This window comes from Canis lupus, chromosome 11 (assembly GCF_003254725.2).
Source record: "Canis lupus dingo isolate Sandy chromosome 11, ASM325472v2, whole genome shotgun sequence".
NCBI lineage: Eukaryota > Metazoa > Chordata > Mammalia > Carnivora > Canidae > Canis > Canis lupus.
In genome coordinates this window covers 52,587,240-52,604,381 of record NC_064253.1, presented here as the reverse complement: position 1 = coordinate 52,604,381, position 17,142 = coordinate 52,587,240, and the positions used below count along the sequence as shown (strand labels likewise).

The 17,142-nt window shown below is 48.3% G+C and overlaps 1 long non-coding RNA gene, 1 other non-coding gene and 1 pseudogene across 5 annotated transcripts in view; 2 read left to right on the top strand and 1 right to left on the bottom strand.

Moving 5' to 3' along the window:
• LOC112650306 (uncharacterized) overlaps window positions 1-7,563 on the bottom strand; it is a 32,112-nt gene extending 24,549 nt beyond the window's left edge. For 3 of the 4 annotated variants that reach the window (XR_007414080.1, XR_007414079.1, XR_003130097.3), the window contains exon 1: window positions 7,378-7,563. This is a non-coding gene — a long non-coding RNA (uncharacterized LOC112650306). The remainder of the gene's footprint in view (window positions 1-7,377) is intronic. The other variant, XR_003130098.3, reaches the window with a different exon arrangement.
• Window positions 7,564-7,766: 203 nt separating this feature from the next.
• On the top strand, window positions 7,767-7,868 carry LOC112650654 (U6 spliceosomal RNA). Its single transcript, XR_003130346.1, has one exon. It is a non-coding gene; the product is annotated as a U6 spliceosomal RNA (small nuclear RNA).
• An 8,341-nt stretch (window positions 7,869-16,209) lies between these two features.
• On the top strand, window positions 16,210-16,753 carry LOC118350341 (ATP synthase subunit d, mitochondrial-like; annotated as a pseudogene).
• Window positions 16,754-17,142: the final 389 nt, after the last annotated feature.

The following is a 17,142-nucleotide window of genomic DNA, read 5'->3' as shown; positions in this document are numbered from 1 at the left end:
GCTGACCCTCCACACCTGCTGCCATCTCAACTCCTGCCTCTTCATGACCTACTGAGTGTTTTGACATCCACAGCCAACCTGTGAGGGAGGAGGCAAGTCATGTTTGTCCTATTTTATAGATGAGGAAGCTGAAGCTCAGAGTCAAGAAGCCGACTGGTGGGCAGGCAGGGAGTTTGGGGCAGGGAATGGGGGCACAGGGGAGGGTCAGTTCTCTGCCTCTGAGCCCAGCTCTTCTGCACCACGATTCCTGTCTGTCCTGGCAGACAGCTGTGCCCAGATACGGAAGAGAAGGCCCTCAGAGCTGAATCTCCTTCCTGTTCTCTGAGCCGCAGAGTCTGAAATCCCCACAGCCCGGGTTTGGCCGTGACCCTGCAGGGCCGAGGTGGTCACCCTTTTGTTTTGGGCATCTTCGCACGGTGGAGCTGCTGCCATCACTCCACTGCCAGCCCCTGAGGAGTTCCATCCCATTAACTCAGCCACATCACCATGGCAACACAGGCTCCCGACTCTTCCAAAGATAGGAGATAGGAGTGCCCATGCCAGGGCAGGCCTGCACCCCTTCTCCAGACCTGCAGGAGAGCCAGAGACCTCGACTCCTCTCCAGTCAGGAGAGCCACATTGCCCGATCTCCTATTCTGCACCCAGTGCCTGCCTCCCAGAAACCACCTCCCCAGCCCCCAGACGCCCCCCTGCCGCTGCGTGTGTTAGCCGAGAGCTTTCAGCTTATTTTAGGTTGTTTCTCCATGACTATGTACCTGCCTTTTCTCCCCATAGCTCTGAAATTCAAGCAGGCTCTTAGCTGAGCTGGAGCTGGCATAGTAACCGTACATGCTCCCACTTTCTCATTGACTCCGCAGGGTAAACCTTTGAAGTATATATGGTGATTCCTCCCATTTTACAGAAGAAACAGAGAGGTTAAGTAACATGTCCAGGGTCACAATGCCATCAAACGAAGACAATATTTGAGTTCCGGGCTGTTTTTAACTCAGTATATTTGACATTTATGTAGTTCTTACAATATGCCAGGCACTGTTCTATGCTTCACACATGTTAACTCTTTGAATTCTCACAACAATCGGTAGGCACCATGAATAGCTCCACCTTATAGATGAGGCTATCAAGGCACAGAAAGGTTAAGTAACTTGCCCAGAGTCACACAGAAAGAGGTAGAGCCTGGATTCAAGCCCAGGCAGTTTGGCTCCTGAGTGGTGTCCACGACCACTATACCGTGTTTGATTATAATTCTAAGGCCCTTTGCTCCCAGCTGTACCAGACCCCATGCTGAGGTCAAGAAATTGACCACCTGACCACCTCTAGTAACCACACCTGGCTCCTCTCACCAGCCTGGCCGGCCTTTCAAATCAAGCAACTGGCTAGTTTTGAGGATTTTATCTTTCTGACCGTCCTGCATCTTTCTTTTTCCAATTTCCCTTCAATCTCAAAGTAATCTCACGTTTCCATTCATTGCTCTGGGCCTTAAAAGGCTCCCATTTGGAACAACAGCTGGGAATTGTCTTCCTTTAGAGAGAAGAGCCTACCAGTACCCTCACAGGCGAAGTCCCCCTTGTCCTCCCACACTCAGCCTGTCTCCAAAGACCATTAATGCAATCACTTAACAAGAGGCCAGCTCTAATAGAAAGGAAGAAAGAGGAGGAGCATTGTTAGCGGTTTGAAGGGGAGAAGAAATCATAAAATCCATCAAACCTGTATTTGTCTCATTAAAAGTGTTTCTAATTTATAATGTCCTGGAATGCAGATGCCGCCCAGCTGTGCGGGCCTGGTAGTCCTGCCTGGTGCACACCCCCCACCACTGCTCCTGGGCCCCCTCTCCCACCTCGCTGGGACTGCCATCAATTTCTGCTCATCAGCGGCACTTACAGTAAATGGATTCATTTGTGGCAATGGGAGCTGAGAGACAAAGGTGACAATATAATTAAGGTTTTTAATTCTATGCCTGAACAGTTAAGTCCAGAACTCATGATAATTAGCTGGCTGTAATGAAAGATCTTTAATCGTTATTTTCCCTTTGTTTCCTATAATTGTTCATTTTGGCCAACTACATTTGTCCTTTCATTTGAATCTAGTTGCACAGTTTTATGTCACTTCCATTATTCCTATAAACTCCAAAGAAAATATGTTGTGGAGCTGGTCCTTTACAAAGTCATGGCAAGATGACACAGGGGGCTCATCCATGCACAACTGCTGCTCTGGCTACTTTCTGGAGGAAAGGAAAACTGGTTCAAAAAATTCACAGGCCTGGGGATACGTCTACATAAAAGTAAACACTGGCAGGAGAATGAATAACGATAGGCTCTTTAGAGCTGAACTGGCCACATGAGTCGGCGTCTAGAAGGATGAGAGTCACACAAGTTCTGGATGAACATATTGTCTTTTTATATTTTAGCATTCCTATTGTGGGCCACATCTTACAACTGATGCGCATATTTAATGTCAAGACCATCCTTTGTGTTTCCTGAAAAGTTACAAATGAATTCACAGTGTTGCTTATAGCTGATAATGCCTTAGACTTGAAAAACCATGGCAAAGCATTATCCATACCACAAATATGTATTAAGGAATCACTCCACTCCAGGCAGGGTGGTGGGAATGTAGTGATGGGTAGAAACTGATCAGTCTCTGCTCTTGTAGTCTCCACAGTCTGGGGATCATCAGCCTCCTGTCTAACCATAGTTGGCCACCTAGATGGGACATTTTTCAGTGGCTGTGGGCTGTTTGGACCCTGCCCAACTAAGGATCTAGGTAGCCATATTTCTGGTAGGCAAACCAGAACATCAAAGCAAGAGGTTGGGGGCTTATAGCCAGGAAATGGAGGAGCCCAGACATTTGAGCCCTGTCTTGCAACTACCCAGGACTAGAGAAGAGCCCAGCCAGGAAATTTGCGTGGTAGTATTGTCATTGGAAAGGAAAACAGGCCTCAGAATGGATGTAAGGAATGCAGTCGGATGTGTGTGGGGGGGGGGGGGAGGGCACCTGAGCGGGAGGCCTGTGTGGCTTGTGACACATTCCATGTCCTTTCTCTCCTCCCTCCACTGCTGACCTGAGTCCCGAAAGTTGCTTTTCCAAGGCCACGTGGTGAACTCACGTAACTCCAGAGAGGACTAGAGTTAATCTGCATCTTGTCTGACCCACAGCCCTGCAGCTCAAGGTTCTGAACATTGCCTTGTCTCAAAATCCCTTTAGTGACCAGTTACAATGAAGAGGAAAACTAGGCCACCGCCATAAAAATCCTTTCCCTCTTCCCCAATCCATTCTGCACACAAAGTCAGAGTGATTGTTTTAAAAACACATGGCCCTTCCCTGTAAAAATCTTCAGTAGCTTCCTAGTATCCTTTTGGGGGAAAAAAAAATCTAAACTGAACACAGCCAGAGTCCTGCATTACCTGCCCTCTTCTGCCCTCCTCTCTGGCCTGCGCCTGCAGCCTGGCTGCTTGGCCCTGGATGTAGTCAGCCCATTTCATTCCCAGCACCTTCTCAAACCTCCAACCACCTTTTGCTTACTGAATGGAGTCCTTTCAAGGCCAGGTCAAATGTGGCCCCCAATCTAAATTATGCCCCCATTATTTTTATTCTTGTCACTCTTATAATAGTGTGTAATTAAAGAGTAAGCTGAGAGTTGGTGTATTTCCTTCTTCCATTCATATAGACTGTAAGGCCCCGCAGGCAACGTCTGAGCCGAATCTTCAGTACCTGGAACAGCGCTTGGTACTGGTAGAGCGGAATACACTCTGTTAAACGAAAGAGCAACTAAACCAGACTCACAAAACCACCCCTTGTAGGCCTCTGCCTAAATGAAAAAGGGCCTAAGGCAATGGAGACCCTCCCGCCTCTGCCCCCACGCCCCCACCCCTTCCCCCGGAGAGGGAAGTCTGGTCCTGCCGCACAGGACAGCAGCAGGTGACAGTCTACCTCGGCCACCAGGGCAACCCCGTATAGAGCTCGTGCGGCTTCCCGGGCTGGCGAAGCGGGCCAATCAGCTCCGTCCCGGGGGCGGGCTCTTCTGTGGTGCGCCTCCTCATTGGCCACCCACCGGGCTCCGCCCACCTGGGAAGCCCTGGGCGGGGACCAAGCGGGAGCGCTGGGATGGGGGGAGTCCCCGCAAGGCCGCGGGTGCAGCTGAGGCGACCTGACGGGTCCCCAGCCCACCCGCTGACCCCTGCTTCCTGCTCTCCCTCCTAGGCACAGGAAGATCCACTCCTGGCCCAAAAGCACGTTCACACACTAACTCAGTCAACAAACACTGAACACGTAAGGGCAGACTCCGTACTACGTACGCACTGGGGCACAACCAGTGAACCAGTGTCCAGTCAAATGCCCTTTGTCCCAAATTAGTAGCTAAGTGACCACACACACACACACACACACACACACACACACTAATTTCCTCACAGCCTTCCATGCAAAGTTAATCGTCAACCTCTGCTTTGGGTCCATTCTCTCTTCGGACCATCTCAGACACTGTGCTCAGGGCTGCTGGCTCCCAAGTGTGGGAGACTCTTGTGTGCTCAGACGTCCGTCCTGACTTCCAGTGCTGTTGCATACTTGTACCACAGTTGCCCTCAAACACAACATATGTCATCCATTCATGTATTTATTCAAAAAATATGTAGTGATCACCTACTATGTGCCAGACTGTACTGGATACCGGGAAGAGGGCTCTCCTATAGGCTAGTTGGACAATGACAAAAACAAGTATGTGAATGTGATTATTTTCCATAATCACTGTTGGAAGGAAAGAAGGCTGAGCCCTACTGAGGAGGCAGTGTTCAAGTGGATGGTTTTGACCAAGACATCAAGTCTCCCCAGACTTGTACCCCTTTTTCTGTCGGTGGCATCTCTGGCCTCTCAGTTTTCTTAACCAGAAAACCCAGAGTCCCCAGCTCTTCCTGGTCTGGCCCTGTTGACCCTATTCTCACGTCCCTCTTGTGCCAGTGTATTCCTTGCTCACATTCAGGACATCCCACTGTGACTTTGACGATCTTGACACTTGTCCCCTTCTAATCCATCTTCACCCATCACTGCCAGATCGGCCTTCCAGAAACGCACTTCAGACCACATCACCCTCCTGCTTAATAACCTGCAGTGGTTACCAAGTAGTCTCAGAACAAATCCCAATATTCACAGCCTGATGATCAGTGTCCTCCACAATTTTGCTCTAACTAACCACCTCAACCTTATTTCTCATGACAACATTTTGCACCCAACATCCTAACCAAGTTGTATATTCACAGAATTTTACTGCCTCTGTACTTCTGCTCACGCTGATCCCTTATCCGGAATGCCCTCCCCACCTTTTGTGTCTAAGTGCCCATGGCACCTGCTCCTTAACTACACACACACACACACATACACACACACACCTGTCACCATGGTCCTATTTCCCTCTCTGAAGGCCCACAATACTTTACCTGTTCCTCTCTTAGCCCCCTAACAGGCGATGAGCTGCCTAAAGACAAGAGCTCTGTGTGATCCACGTGGCCCTCTGTGACAGTGGGATGGGAGGGAGTGACCCTGTGTGTGTTAGGAGGGACTCCAAATCCCAACCCTGCCACCTGTGAGCTGTGCAACCGTGAACTATTTAATACTTGTATGCCTCAGTTTGCCCTTCTGTAAAGTGAGGATTGACTGGGTTGATTATATAAATGATAAACAGGGCTTGGCTCATCCTGTTAACAATTATTGTGGGAATAACTAATTGTGGGTAGATAGATAAGTCAGGTAGATTCAGCAGAGGCAGTTTCCAGTTCAGATCTCAGGGAGGACCTTGGGGTGGACCATCCCTGGGTCATTCCTCTCTGACCAGGCTTCCCCTCCTGGCTGGCAGGACCCAGGAGGAGACCAGGGCCAGCTGCATACTCTCCTATTCTCAAAGAATTTGGGGAGATACAGCCCCTCCCATGTGTACATGTGCCTCCATTCTGTTGTTGAGCCCTGTTTCTCAGTCTTCAAGGTTACCCAATCCCCAGGGATGCCCAGCAGCTGGAATCAGGCACCATCCTCAGCAACCAGGTCCTGAGCAAGACAGTCATCCTGCTCTTCTTGCTATTCTGGGAGCTCACATGCACTCAGGCCAGCTGTGTAGTCAGGGCCTGGGCTTCCTCCCTCCCCAGGATGGCAGCGTGCTGAGAAGCAGGGAACTCGCAGTCATCTCAAGCAAAGTTCTCCTCACCTGAGCCCTGAATCCCTCACTAGAGATGGCAGGAGTGCTCCCTTTGTGCACCCATCCTCTGTGTGCTGCCCTGCTGGGAGACTTCAGGGTCCTTTGTGATCCCCACAGAGGAACCCAGATCTCCCTCTTGCCTCCGGAGAAAAGTTCATCAAGTCTCATTGCCTCCGAGGAACTTTGCTTCCTCTTGCTGTAGAATGGAAGTGCATAGAACCTTGCCTCCCTCCCCACACAATTACTGGGGAAGGAGTGGGCAGCTGGACCACAGAGGAGTAGATGGGACCAGCCCCCACCCCGAAGACCCCACTCTGGAAGACAGACTGGGAGGAACTGCAGAGGGATGGACAACCCTACAGCATCCTCCCTCCTCAGAAACCCCAGTCACCCTGGATTGTCTGCCTGTAGGAACTCAGCCAGCCAGCGTCCCTTTGCAATCTCTTAATTGCTTGCTGAGCACCTACTATGTGCTGGCCACAACAAAAAGAGAAGATGACAAAGGTCTGGGGAGAGTGACCTGTAACCATGCCAGACACTTTCCAGATAGAGCTCATGGAAGCCCCCACACACACACACAACTGCTGTAAGAGCTGCATCATTATCACCCCCCACTTCAGGTAAGAAAGCAGTCTCAGAAAGGTGACATGACCTCTCCGAGGTCACATAGCTTCTAGGTGGTGGGACTGAGATTGAAACCCAAGTCAGTCTGGTGGCAGAGATGATCTTGACTATCTTGGGCCGCCCCGGCCCCCCACCCCACCCTCAGAGCACTCCCTTCAGAAGTCACCTGGGATAGACAAAGGCAAGGAGGTGTCAAGATCCCTGAGAGAAGAGCTGCTCCTCTCATCAGGCAAGAGGGTCTGAAAGGCAAGCGCTGGTTGTGGGTCTCAAATCTGTGGCTTTGACCCCCTTGCCAGAGCTCACTGACAACTGTAAAACTTGCCCTGGCACGAGCAGGGGTTGGGGGAAGCAACAAACATAGTTATAGGTCAAGCCAGGCCGAAGTCAGCCCTCCTCCTCCCCCCCACCACAGCCACTGCCCGAATTCCTTTCTCCTTGCTGACCTCCTGTGCTCCTGTCTCTCTAGACCCAGCTTCCTAAAACCTCGCTCCCCTTGACAGTCTTGGGTATCCCCTGGCACTCCCAGCCCTGAACTTTATCTCCCAGGAGCTTCAACTCGTGTGGATTCCACTCACCCACACTGTGGTCCCAACCCAGACCTTCGTTGATGCCGTCCCTTCCATGTGATGTGCCCATCCTCTCCCCACTGTCCTCTTGCCTGGCTGCCCCTTCTAGGCTGGGTCAGATGGCCCTCTTGCAGCACCCAGGGTGCTCCCATCTCTGCACTTGCCGCACCCCTTTATTATGAGCTAACCCACATGTACCCCACCTGCCTCCACAGAAGCAGAGACCGGCTCATCCACCACTGTACCCCCAGGGCTAGGATAGAGCCTGGCAGGTCAGGAAACACTTGTAAGAGTAATAATAATGTCTCACCTTGTGAGACAGTGAGGAGCTGGCCAGTCCAGAGGCAGGAGCACCCCACCAAGCTGGGCTTTCCATTCCTTCAGTAAACATTTCATGAATCCACGCTGGCTTTACACTAAAATTGAAACGATACAGAGATTAGCATGGCCCCTGCGCAAAGAAGGATGACACACAAATTCGTGAAGCGTTCCATATTTTAAAAAAAGCAAAAACATTTCATGAATCCCTTCTCTGTGTCAGGCCCTGGGTGGGAGAGACACTGAGGCATCGAGTCATGTGAGAGACCCACCCTGCCTCAGGGTTGCTCACAGGCTCCCAAGGAGCCCATAGGATACAGCGACTAAGAACACAAGTTCAGGGGCTCCCAGGGGGCTCAGTCGGTTAAGCATGTGCCTTCGGCCCAGCTCATGATCCCAGGGTCCTGGGATCAAGCCCCATGCCTGGCTCCCTCTCAGCGGGAAGCCTGCTTCTCCCTCACCCTCTGCCTCCACGCCCTGCTTGTGATCCCTCAATCTCTCTTTCTCTTTCTCTGCCAAGTAAAAAAATAAATCTCAAAAGAAAAAGAACAAATTCAAATCCCATCTCCACCACTTTCTAGCTGTGTGACTTTGCACAAGTTTCCTACCCTCCCTGTGCCTCAATTTCTTTATCTATCGAACAGAACGATAACAGCAGCTACGTCGGGGGGTGAGGGAGGAACAGAGGCAGTAATGCACGAGCAGCCTCCCTCAGGTGGGTGCCCAGCCTCGTGCTCCTGACCCCTCCGGGAGCCGGCGAGGCAGAGCCAGGAGGGCACAGGCTGCGAAGCCACCCAGCCGGGAATGCGAGGCCCGGCTCTACCAGCCAGCTGTGTGACTTTGAGAAAGAGAGATGTGAAATGGACCGTTTCCCCCAGAACCCAGCCGAGCCTCCTTTTTTCCCTTAGGACAAGTAGGGAGGGAAAGAATAACTGCTCTGCCTGCTTCACAGAGCCTTGTGAGGACAGAACAAGACAGTGGATGTAAAAGTCCTTTGTGAGCTGCACGGGGATTATTCTCATCAGAGCAGTGCATCCAGTCAGCTGGGCAGGCTGGACCGGGCTGGGTGTGCACGAGGACATATACAACAAGGCTTCGGTGAGCTTTGGGGTCACACCCTGAGGAGGCCCCATCCTCTGATCCCTGAAGCTGATTTCTGGGGCCCTTTCCCCAGTGCCTGCCAGGATCACCATGGCAGCCAGGGCCACTCCTGAGGACTCACCCTGGCTGCAAAGCTGTTCCTGTGCCCTTGAATCTATTAAACAGAGCAATGTGATTAATTATTTTACTGTCTTTATGGCATCAACTTTAACTTGCTTCACATCCAGATTTCCAATTACATAAGCCAGAATCTTAAACTCGGGAGGACATGTATTATTGAACTATTTATAATCAGAGTTTTTCAGAGCAGAAAAAGCTCTGCCAGGCAAGAGCCACACAACCAAAATTAATGATTCAGAAACCAGAAGACAATCTTTCCATAAGGAGGGGTGTGAGATGCAAGCAGGAAAAGAACAGAGAGGTTGAGTCTGAATCAAAGACGGCAAACCCTGAGTGGGAAAAATTAGAGGGGGAGACAAGCCATGAAAGACTCTTAACTCTGGGAAATGAATGAAGGGTTGCAGAAGGGAAGGTGGACGGGGGGTTGGGGTAACTGGGTGACGGGCACCGAGGGGGACACTTGATGGGATGAGCACTGGGTGTTATACTATATGTTATACTGTATGTTGACAATCAAACTTGTTTTTTGTAAAAACAAAAAAACAAAGATAGCAAACCATTTCTCCTGAAGGGCATCGACCTCCAAGGGGGAAGGCAAATCATTTGCGAGATGGGAGTCAGGGAGGACACACCCCTGCAAAAAACAATCAGATGTGGTTGAGGGAGCTATGGTTTTTTGTTTTTTGTTTTCTGTTTTTACCTTTAAAATACTTACATAATTTTTATGGAGATATAATTGATCTATAACATTATATTAGTTTCAGATATATAACATAATATTTGATATTTGTATATATTGTGAAATGATCACGTGAGTCTAGTTAACATCGATCCCCTCACATAGTTACAATATTTTTTCTTGTGAAGAGAACCCTTAAGATCTACTCTCTTAATGATTTTCAAATATACAATTCAGTATTCTTAACTATAGTCACCATGCTGCACATTATATCTCCAGGACTTATTTTATAACAGGGAGTTTGTACCTTTTGACCCTCTTTACCCATTTCTCTCATCTCCCAACCTCCACTTCTGCCAACCACCAATCTGTTCTCCATATCTACAAGTTCATTTTTCTTTTAGGGCTTTTTTTTTTTCAGGTTCCACATATAAGTGAGATCATATGATATTCGTCTTTCTCTGTTGGACTTATTTCACTTAGCATAATAACCTCAGCGTCCATCCATGCTCTTGCAAATTGCAAGATTTCCTTCTTTTTTATAGTTGAATACTATTCCATTGTATGTATGTACCACACTTGCGGGAGCCATCCTTTGATGAAAATAATGTAACTTGAGTTGGCCCAGCCACACCAGCTCCAGATTTAAAGTGGAGTCACATCATTACTGATGCCAATGTTTCACTGATTCATTGTTCCCCCTCCACCTGATAATTCCAAAGTTCTAGCTGCTTTCAGCACCTCCTTAACTGGTTCCAGAAAGCTCATGTATTTTTATCAGCAAGTCCTATCTAGCTACTGCTTCATCTCCTCCTTCAGCAAGTTACAGGAGAATCTCAGGGCCACCTGTAAGCCACCCTCCACCAGGCAATGCCTTCTCCACCACAGATGTGCTGGGAACTACAGGCTGTCCATAGTCAGTCTGTCTCGGTGGGGACTGCCTCGCCCCCACTGTGCCGCTGCAGGGAGGCTTGTGTTCCAGTGATTTGCAAAGGTTTGATTAGAACAGACCTTTCCATGCTTACCCAATATAGCTCTCTCCCAAACATGAGTCCACGATGGACTTGGACCAGGAGAAAAATCCTCAGACAGATCCTACTCCTTGCTGATGACTCTAGGCTTATCGCCAAGCTGAGTTTGTCAGCTTGCCTCAGCGCTGCAGGCAGATTCCTGGAGGCCATCTCATCAGTCCCCCCAGACAGGCAGCTCAGGATCAAAACAAGGCCTGAGCCTTCCTAGAGGAACATAGAGGAGACGCAGGGAGGTTACTCCTGTCTGTTGCACTCTAGTGACATGCCAAGTGCTGGTCCATGCTGCGTCCTCATAGAAACTGATTAGATAAATGTCACTAGCCCCATTTCACAGATAATGGAACTGCAGCTCAGAGATGTTAAGTAAGTCGTCCAGGGTCCCACAGCTAGTAGGTGGTACCAGGCTCAACTAGGATTCATCCCAGTTCTGTTGGATGCCAAGATTCAAGTTATGACTCTCCCTCCTGCTGCTTGCTTAAGAACATAAAACGTGACAATCCATTACCAGGCCTTTGTCTAGAGAAAACTATTCTCAACACAGAAGAAATAAATGTTCTGTTTGTTTGCTTTCTGCAAGGGAAGCAGAGGGAAGAATTATCATCAACAAACACAGGCAGAGGTTTGTTGCCTCCTGGAGTGCATGTTTGCTGAAATAAAGCTACAGACTTAAAATGACACGCCCCCCCCCCAAAAAAAGAGATGACCCAGAGAAAGTATCATGACTTCTTTTAAAAGCACTCCCTCCTCTTTCTAATGATAGAGACTGGCCAGCTCTTCATGAAGCCTCTTTCCATGTCTCCTGAGCACTGAGCTAGACTACATTTCCCAGAGTTCCTTGCAGCTGGGCATGGTCATGTCCTTGGCTCTGCTCAATGGAATAAGAGCAGAGCCATATGGTCTAGTCACATATCAGTCTCACCACACGATCCTCCATGCACATTCCCTTGTCATCAGTCTCATGCAAATAAACATCATGAACTTAAAAATCCTGGTTGAAAGTAGCAGGACCAGGTGATGGAGCCTGGGTCCCTGAACCACAATGGAAGGAGGACCACAGACAGTTTCTATCTACAGTTTCCAGAATTAGCAAAAACAACAACAGGACACCCAGTTAAGTGTGACTTTCAAATAAGCAATGAATAATTTTTTTAGCATAATATGTTAGGGACAATCTGGGGACAAAGGCAACCCCAGTCACCTTTCTGGATCAGCTCTGGGCCCTCAAGATCACTGGGCAGATAGCTATTATTTGAAACCTACTTAACTAAAAAATTATTTGTTGTATATCTGAAATTCAAATTTAATTACGTGTCCTATATTTTATCTGGCAACCTTGCACCTATCAGAACAGCTGTCTAGTACTTCATAGGAATGAGACATCTGATGCCCATTGAGGCATCAGATATTAAACAATCCAGGCAAATAAGCTCAGTCTAGAATGATCAACATTTAAGCAAATAGACCAGCTTTTCTTAAGTGGACTGTTTGTAGCTCAGTAAAGTCTGTGAGGCTCTCACCTCTCTCCCTCCCATGGACACTCAGAAGGAAGAGAGAACCAACTCAGCTCTTGCCCCATCCCCCACCTCAGGAGCTCTTCACTTGGGATCACCAATAATTCTGAGGGGTTCATAAACAGGTGTGAACCGAAGTTCAGATTGCCCAGAGACTAAGTAGTCCAGGGGTGAGGTGTGGGAGGTCTTTGGGAAAAATAGCAGCGACACTTGGCTCCTCCAGGGAACATGACAAAAGCCACCAGTTTTGGCTCTCACAAAGCAAGGGATGGATAAATGACTGGCCAGTCCATGTTGAGACTGTCAGGATCAGGAACTATGGGCAGCTCAGAGAGTCAGAAATGTGAAATCTTGACATGGTGGGTGTTATTTCCAATGTAACCCAGAAAAAAAAAAAAAACAAGATTTTGGAGCTATGTAGACCTAGGTCAAGTCCTAGTTTTACTGTTTTTCCAGTATGACCTTAGGCAGCTTCTTCCATCTCTCTGAGCCTTAGTTTCCATCTCTATATAATGAGATAACAGCAAACAAGTGTTGTAAATTACCTAAGATAATGTACCAAAGCATGTAGCTCACAGTTAGTACATGGTAAACGCTACTTCCTCCCCTGAGGGTCGGACAGCTGGAGAAAAGAGGTGAAGGGAGCTCACCTTCTTTATTACTCCCCAGTTTCCAATCATACATGTCCCTCTCCTTCTTCCCTCCCCGACCCCTTTGCCGAGAGACCACAGCCACCAGGGTGAGGTGGAAAGAGGTATGTTTCTGATGCCTCCAACTCTCCTTCCTAGACAAGGACCACAGAGTTCCCATCACCATAGAAATAGGGTTCCAAATAGAAGTAGGGCTTCCAAGCCCCCACGCAAGCCTCTCACCTAACTCTGCTAAAACCCTGCCCTGTATGAGTAGAATGGATTTTAGGTGTGCTAGCCTGGGACCTAATCACTACTTCCAGCCCTATCTCTCCAGACCTGAGTCTCGCTCCTTCAGAAGAGATTCCTTGTGAACCTCAGACTCCAGCATGGCAGGTGGGGCCTAGAGCTCCGGTGCCCAGATGCTCATTTCCAGCACACCCATCGCTCACCTGCTCCTGAAAACGCTCCCGTTGGCTCCTCTGGAGCCATTACCGTTCGTCATGTTTATCTGCATTTAGGTGCAGTGGGGATTCACACTCGTCGATCTGTCTTTGCTCATGAAGCAATGGCCCAAAAAATGGTAATGACGCCTCTGATGCTGCGGCATGACCGCATTCTGTACATATGGGGCTGCCAGAGCCAGCAAATACAAACGCGGGACGCCCAGTTAAGTTCGAATTACATATAAACAATGAATCCATTTTTAGTGTAAGGGTGCCCCATGCTTATTAGGAGCATATTTACACCCAAAAAAAAGTATTCATTTTTACCTGAATTCGAGTTTAACACTTTCCTGTCTTTTATCTGACAATGCTACTCACCATCCTCCTGGTGCACCTGGGCCATGCCCAGCTGGAGGGTTTTCACGGTCGGGCAAGATCTGGGGGTACTGGGGCCTCTCTCTCCTCTGCCACATTCTAACCTATCTTTCTCAAACATCTGCACACACCATGCCCTTCCACAACAAGACTCCAAGTGTTTCCCTACACACACACTTTCCCACCTCCAGGCCCTTGCCTGCACCATTTCCTCTGCCTGACTACCCATTCCTCTGTCTTTGCTTATTTTCTACTCTCCTATTCCTTCGGCCGAGTTTCTGGGCCATCTTTTTCACAACATGCTATGGTTCCCAGCCTGATTCCTTTCCTCTGCCCTTCCACAGCCTGGTGTCCCCCACTCTCTCAGTACAATGAACATCACTGGAGCCACTGCTCTGTGCCAAACTCAGCTCTGTGCCAGACACAATCACAAAACTGTGTGTGCCTGTCCATGTGTGTGTGTGTGTCCATGTGTGTGTCTGTCCATGTGTGTTTATGCACATATCTGTGTGTCTGTGAGTGTGAGTGTGTGTGTGTGTGTGTGTGTGTGTGTAGTTGATCAGAAGAGCTTGTGTTGGAATGAGGTGGGAATATCCTCACATGGTTATGTTAAAATAAACATTCCCATATATTCTGAGGAAATAGAGATGTGCACAAAGATTATGTCCAAGGAAACTCATCCCAGCACTTTTTTCTGTGAGTAAAAAAGATGAAAACAATCTGAATGCCCACCAAAAGGAAAATGGCTCGATTTGGAAACTTGTACACAATGAAATGCAGTGCAGTCACTAAAAGCAGTTATTACAAAAGAACATATAATGACAGTGGTAAATATACATGATGTGTAAAAGAAGTTAATAAAACAGTATATAGAATACTACTCTGTTTTTTAAATCCCTGTGACAGGACATGAATTTGAGATATTAATCAGTTTATTCTTACTATCTCCCCTGTACTCCTTTAGCTCCATGGCCACCATCCCACATGAGAGTGTGTCATGATCCCCTCCACTCCGATCATTACTCCAGAGGGCAGTTATCTGAATAGGACCAAAGATTAAAAATCCCAAATTCTTAGATTTCAAGTTCAGAAGTCACAGCTCAACTGTAGAATAGACAAGGCAGGTGGTGGGCATGATCCCCCAGTTACCACCTACCCACTCAGACTAGAGAAAAGGCACTCAGGCCCCTGCCACCTACCCGCTTTAAACCAAATCCTACGAGAGGGGAGAAAATGTTAGAAGGCCCCAGGTAAGTGTGGAAACTCCAAGGCACAGAGCCTCTGTACCTGTACCTGGTGCTGTAGAGGAAGCAGCTGCCAGAGAACAGAATGGGTGATGTAGGAGATCTAGATACAATAAAGCCCGTACTGCCCCCACCCCATGCAGTTTCTTGAGGCCCCAAACTGCATAGTAGGGCATTCAGAAAATTCTCATGCCTCTCAAATGGGGCACTGAAGTTGGCTGGAAGAAAAGGTTGTGAGCCAGAGTTTTGTGGCCAGAATGGCCCTCGGGGGTGGGTGCAGCTTTACACTTAGTGGGGGTTCTAGCCCAAAGGGCCCTACCCCCTCTCACCCCCACCCCCATTCAGAAGGAACCAGGGAGATGGAGGCAGAGTAACAGTGCCTTCCCACCACTTAGACTCAGTCCACAGGATGGGACAGAGAGAAAACCCCGGTGGGGGAGCAGTCCTGAGTGTGATAGAGATCTAAAACCTGAAGTCACTGAAAAGTCTGAATATTAATGGCTTCAGTAAGAAATCACTAGATTGATTTTTCTGCATCAGACAGAACAGGGGCGAAGGAAAGAAGAAAAGCCTACTCACAGGAAAAATAAATTTACATCTGGCACATGTACCTTGAGCTATGAAACGCCTTCCCATGGAGCACACATACACCTGCACCAGATAGGAAGGCCTGGCTTCAAGCGGTAACTGTAGTTAACAGCATCCAGGGATGCAGGATCCCTAATTGTTCTTCTGTGGCTTTTTCTGAACTACTGGGACCCTCAGCAGCTTCCCTGAAATTCTCCAGGGTATGGCATCAGGACAGACCGGCCTGACTATCCAATCCCAGCCCCCAGGAACAGGTGTAGTCACCCCCAAGGCCACCTCCCAAGAGTGAGCTTTCCAGAAGCATTTTCTAGTCTTAACTGAGCAGCACCATCTTTCCCATTACCCACACTCCTCCCTAACAACTCACACCCTATAAGAAGCAATGGCAAATATTAGCAGAAGACAGAGGAATATACCAGCAAACGTGGCCTTCATCTCCAGTTCAAAGCTGTTTGCTGTCCTAGGTCTTGGCCAGTGACCTCGTGGGACCACATATGACTTCGTCCCATCATGGTCAGGCAGGGACACTTCAGAACTATCGGGATCATTGCCAAGACCCAGCCTTAAAAGAGAAGTCAAACACCAACACTGTGTGGAATTATACACGTGCTGAAGGTGACAAGTCTCAGCTCAGATCATTTTATTCTCCCTCAAAAGTAGGTCACTAAGTGTCCTGGCATGAAGACAGAGCACAATAATAACAGGAAAGCTGTCTTATATTGAGAACCTGGACTCTCAGCTCTATGCTCATTAATCTGTGCATTTTATCATTTCATCCTATAACAACCTGTTAATAGGACCCACTTCCGTCCCTTGCTGCTGTGGACTGTGTGCCGCCGGGGTTGGTGAAGGATCTCAAGATGGCTGGGCGAAAACTTGCTCTTAAAACCATTGACTGGGTAGCTTTTGGGGAGATCATACCCCGAAACCAGAAGGCCATTGCCAACTCCCTGAAATCCTGGAATGAGATGTTTACCTCCAGGTTGGCTACTCTTCCTGAGAAACCACCTGCTATCGACTGGGCTTACTACAAGGCCAATGTGGCAAAGGCTGGCTTGGTAGATGACTATGAGAAGAAGTTTAATGCCCTGAAGGTTCCTGTGCCAGAGGATAAATACACTGTCCAGGTGGATGCTGAGGAAAAAGAAGATGTGAAAAGCTGTGCTGAGTTTTTGTCTCTCTCAAAGGCCAGGATTGAAGAATATGAAAAAGAGCTGTGAAAGATGAAGAACATAATTCCATTTGATCAGATGACCATAGAGGACCTGAATGAAGTCTTCCCAGAAACCAAATTAGACAAGAAGTATCCCTATTGGCCTCACAAGTCAATTGAAAATTTATGAACTTGAATTGGGGAGAAAGCCCTGGCCCTCATATTATAAACATTGGACATTAAAAATAATGATATGGTGAAGAAAAAAAAAAAACGTGAATAGGTACTCCTTTCATCACTGAGAGTCCACATACCCTGGTTTGCTTTGTGCCTGGTGTCCTGACCTAGCAACCCAGTCTGGAAGACCTCAACAGTCACCCTAATCACTATTCCCCTTTTATAGCTGAAGATACCGAGGCTCAGAGAAGTTAGGTAACTTCCCTCAGGTCACACAAGCTAGAATGTGGTGGGGCTGAGCACCGGATCCAATCTATCTGACTTGGTAAGTGTGGGTTGTTAGCAAGCACACGATCAGGAGAGACAGGCAAGGAAAGGACTGCCAGTCAGACAGGAGGAAAG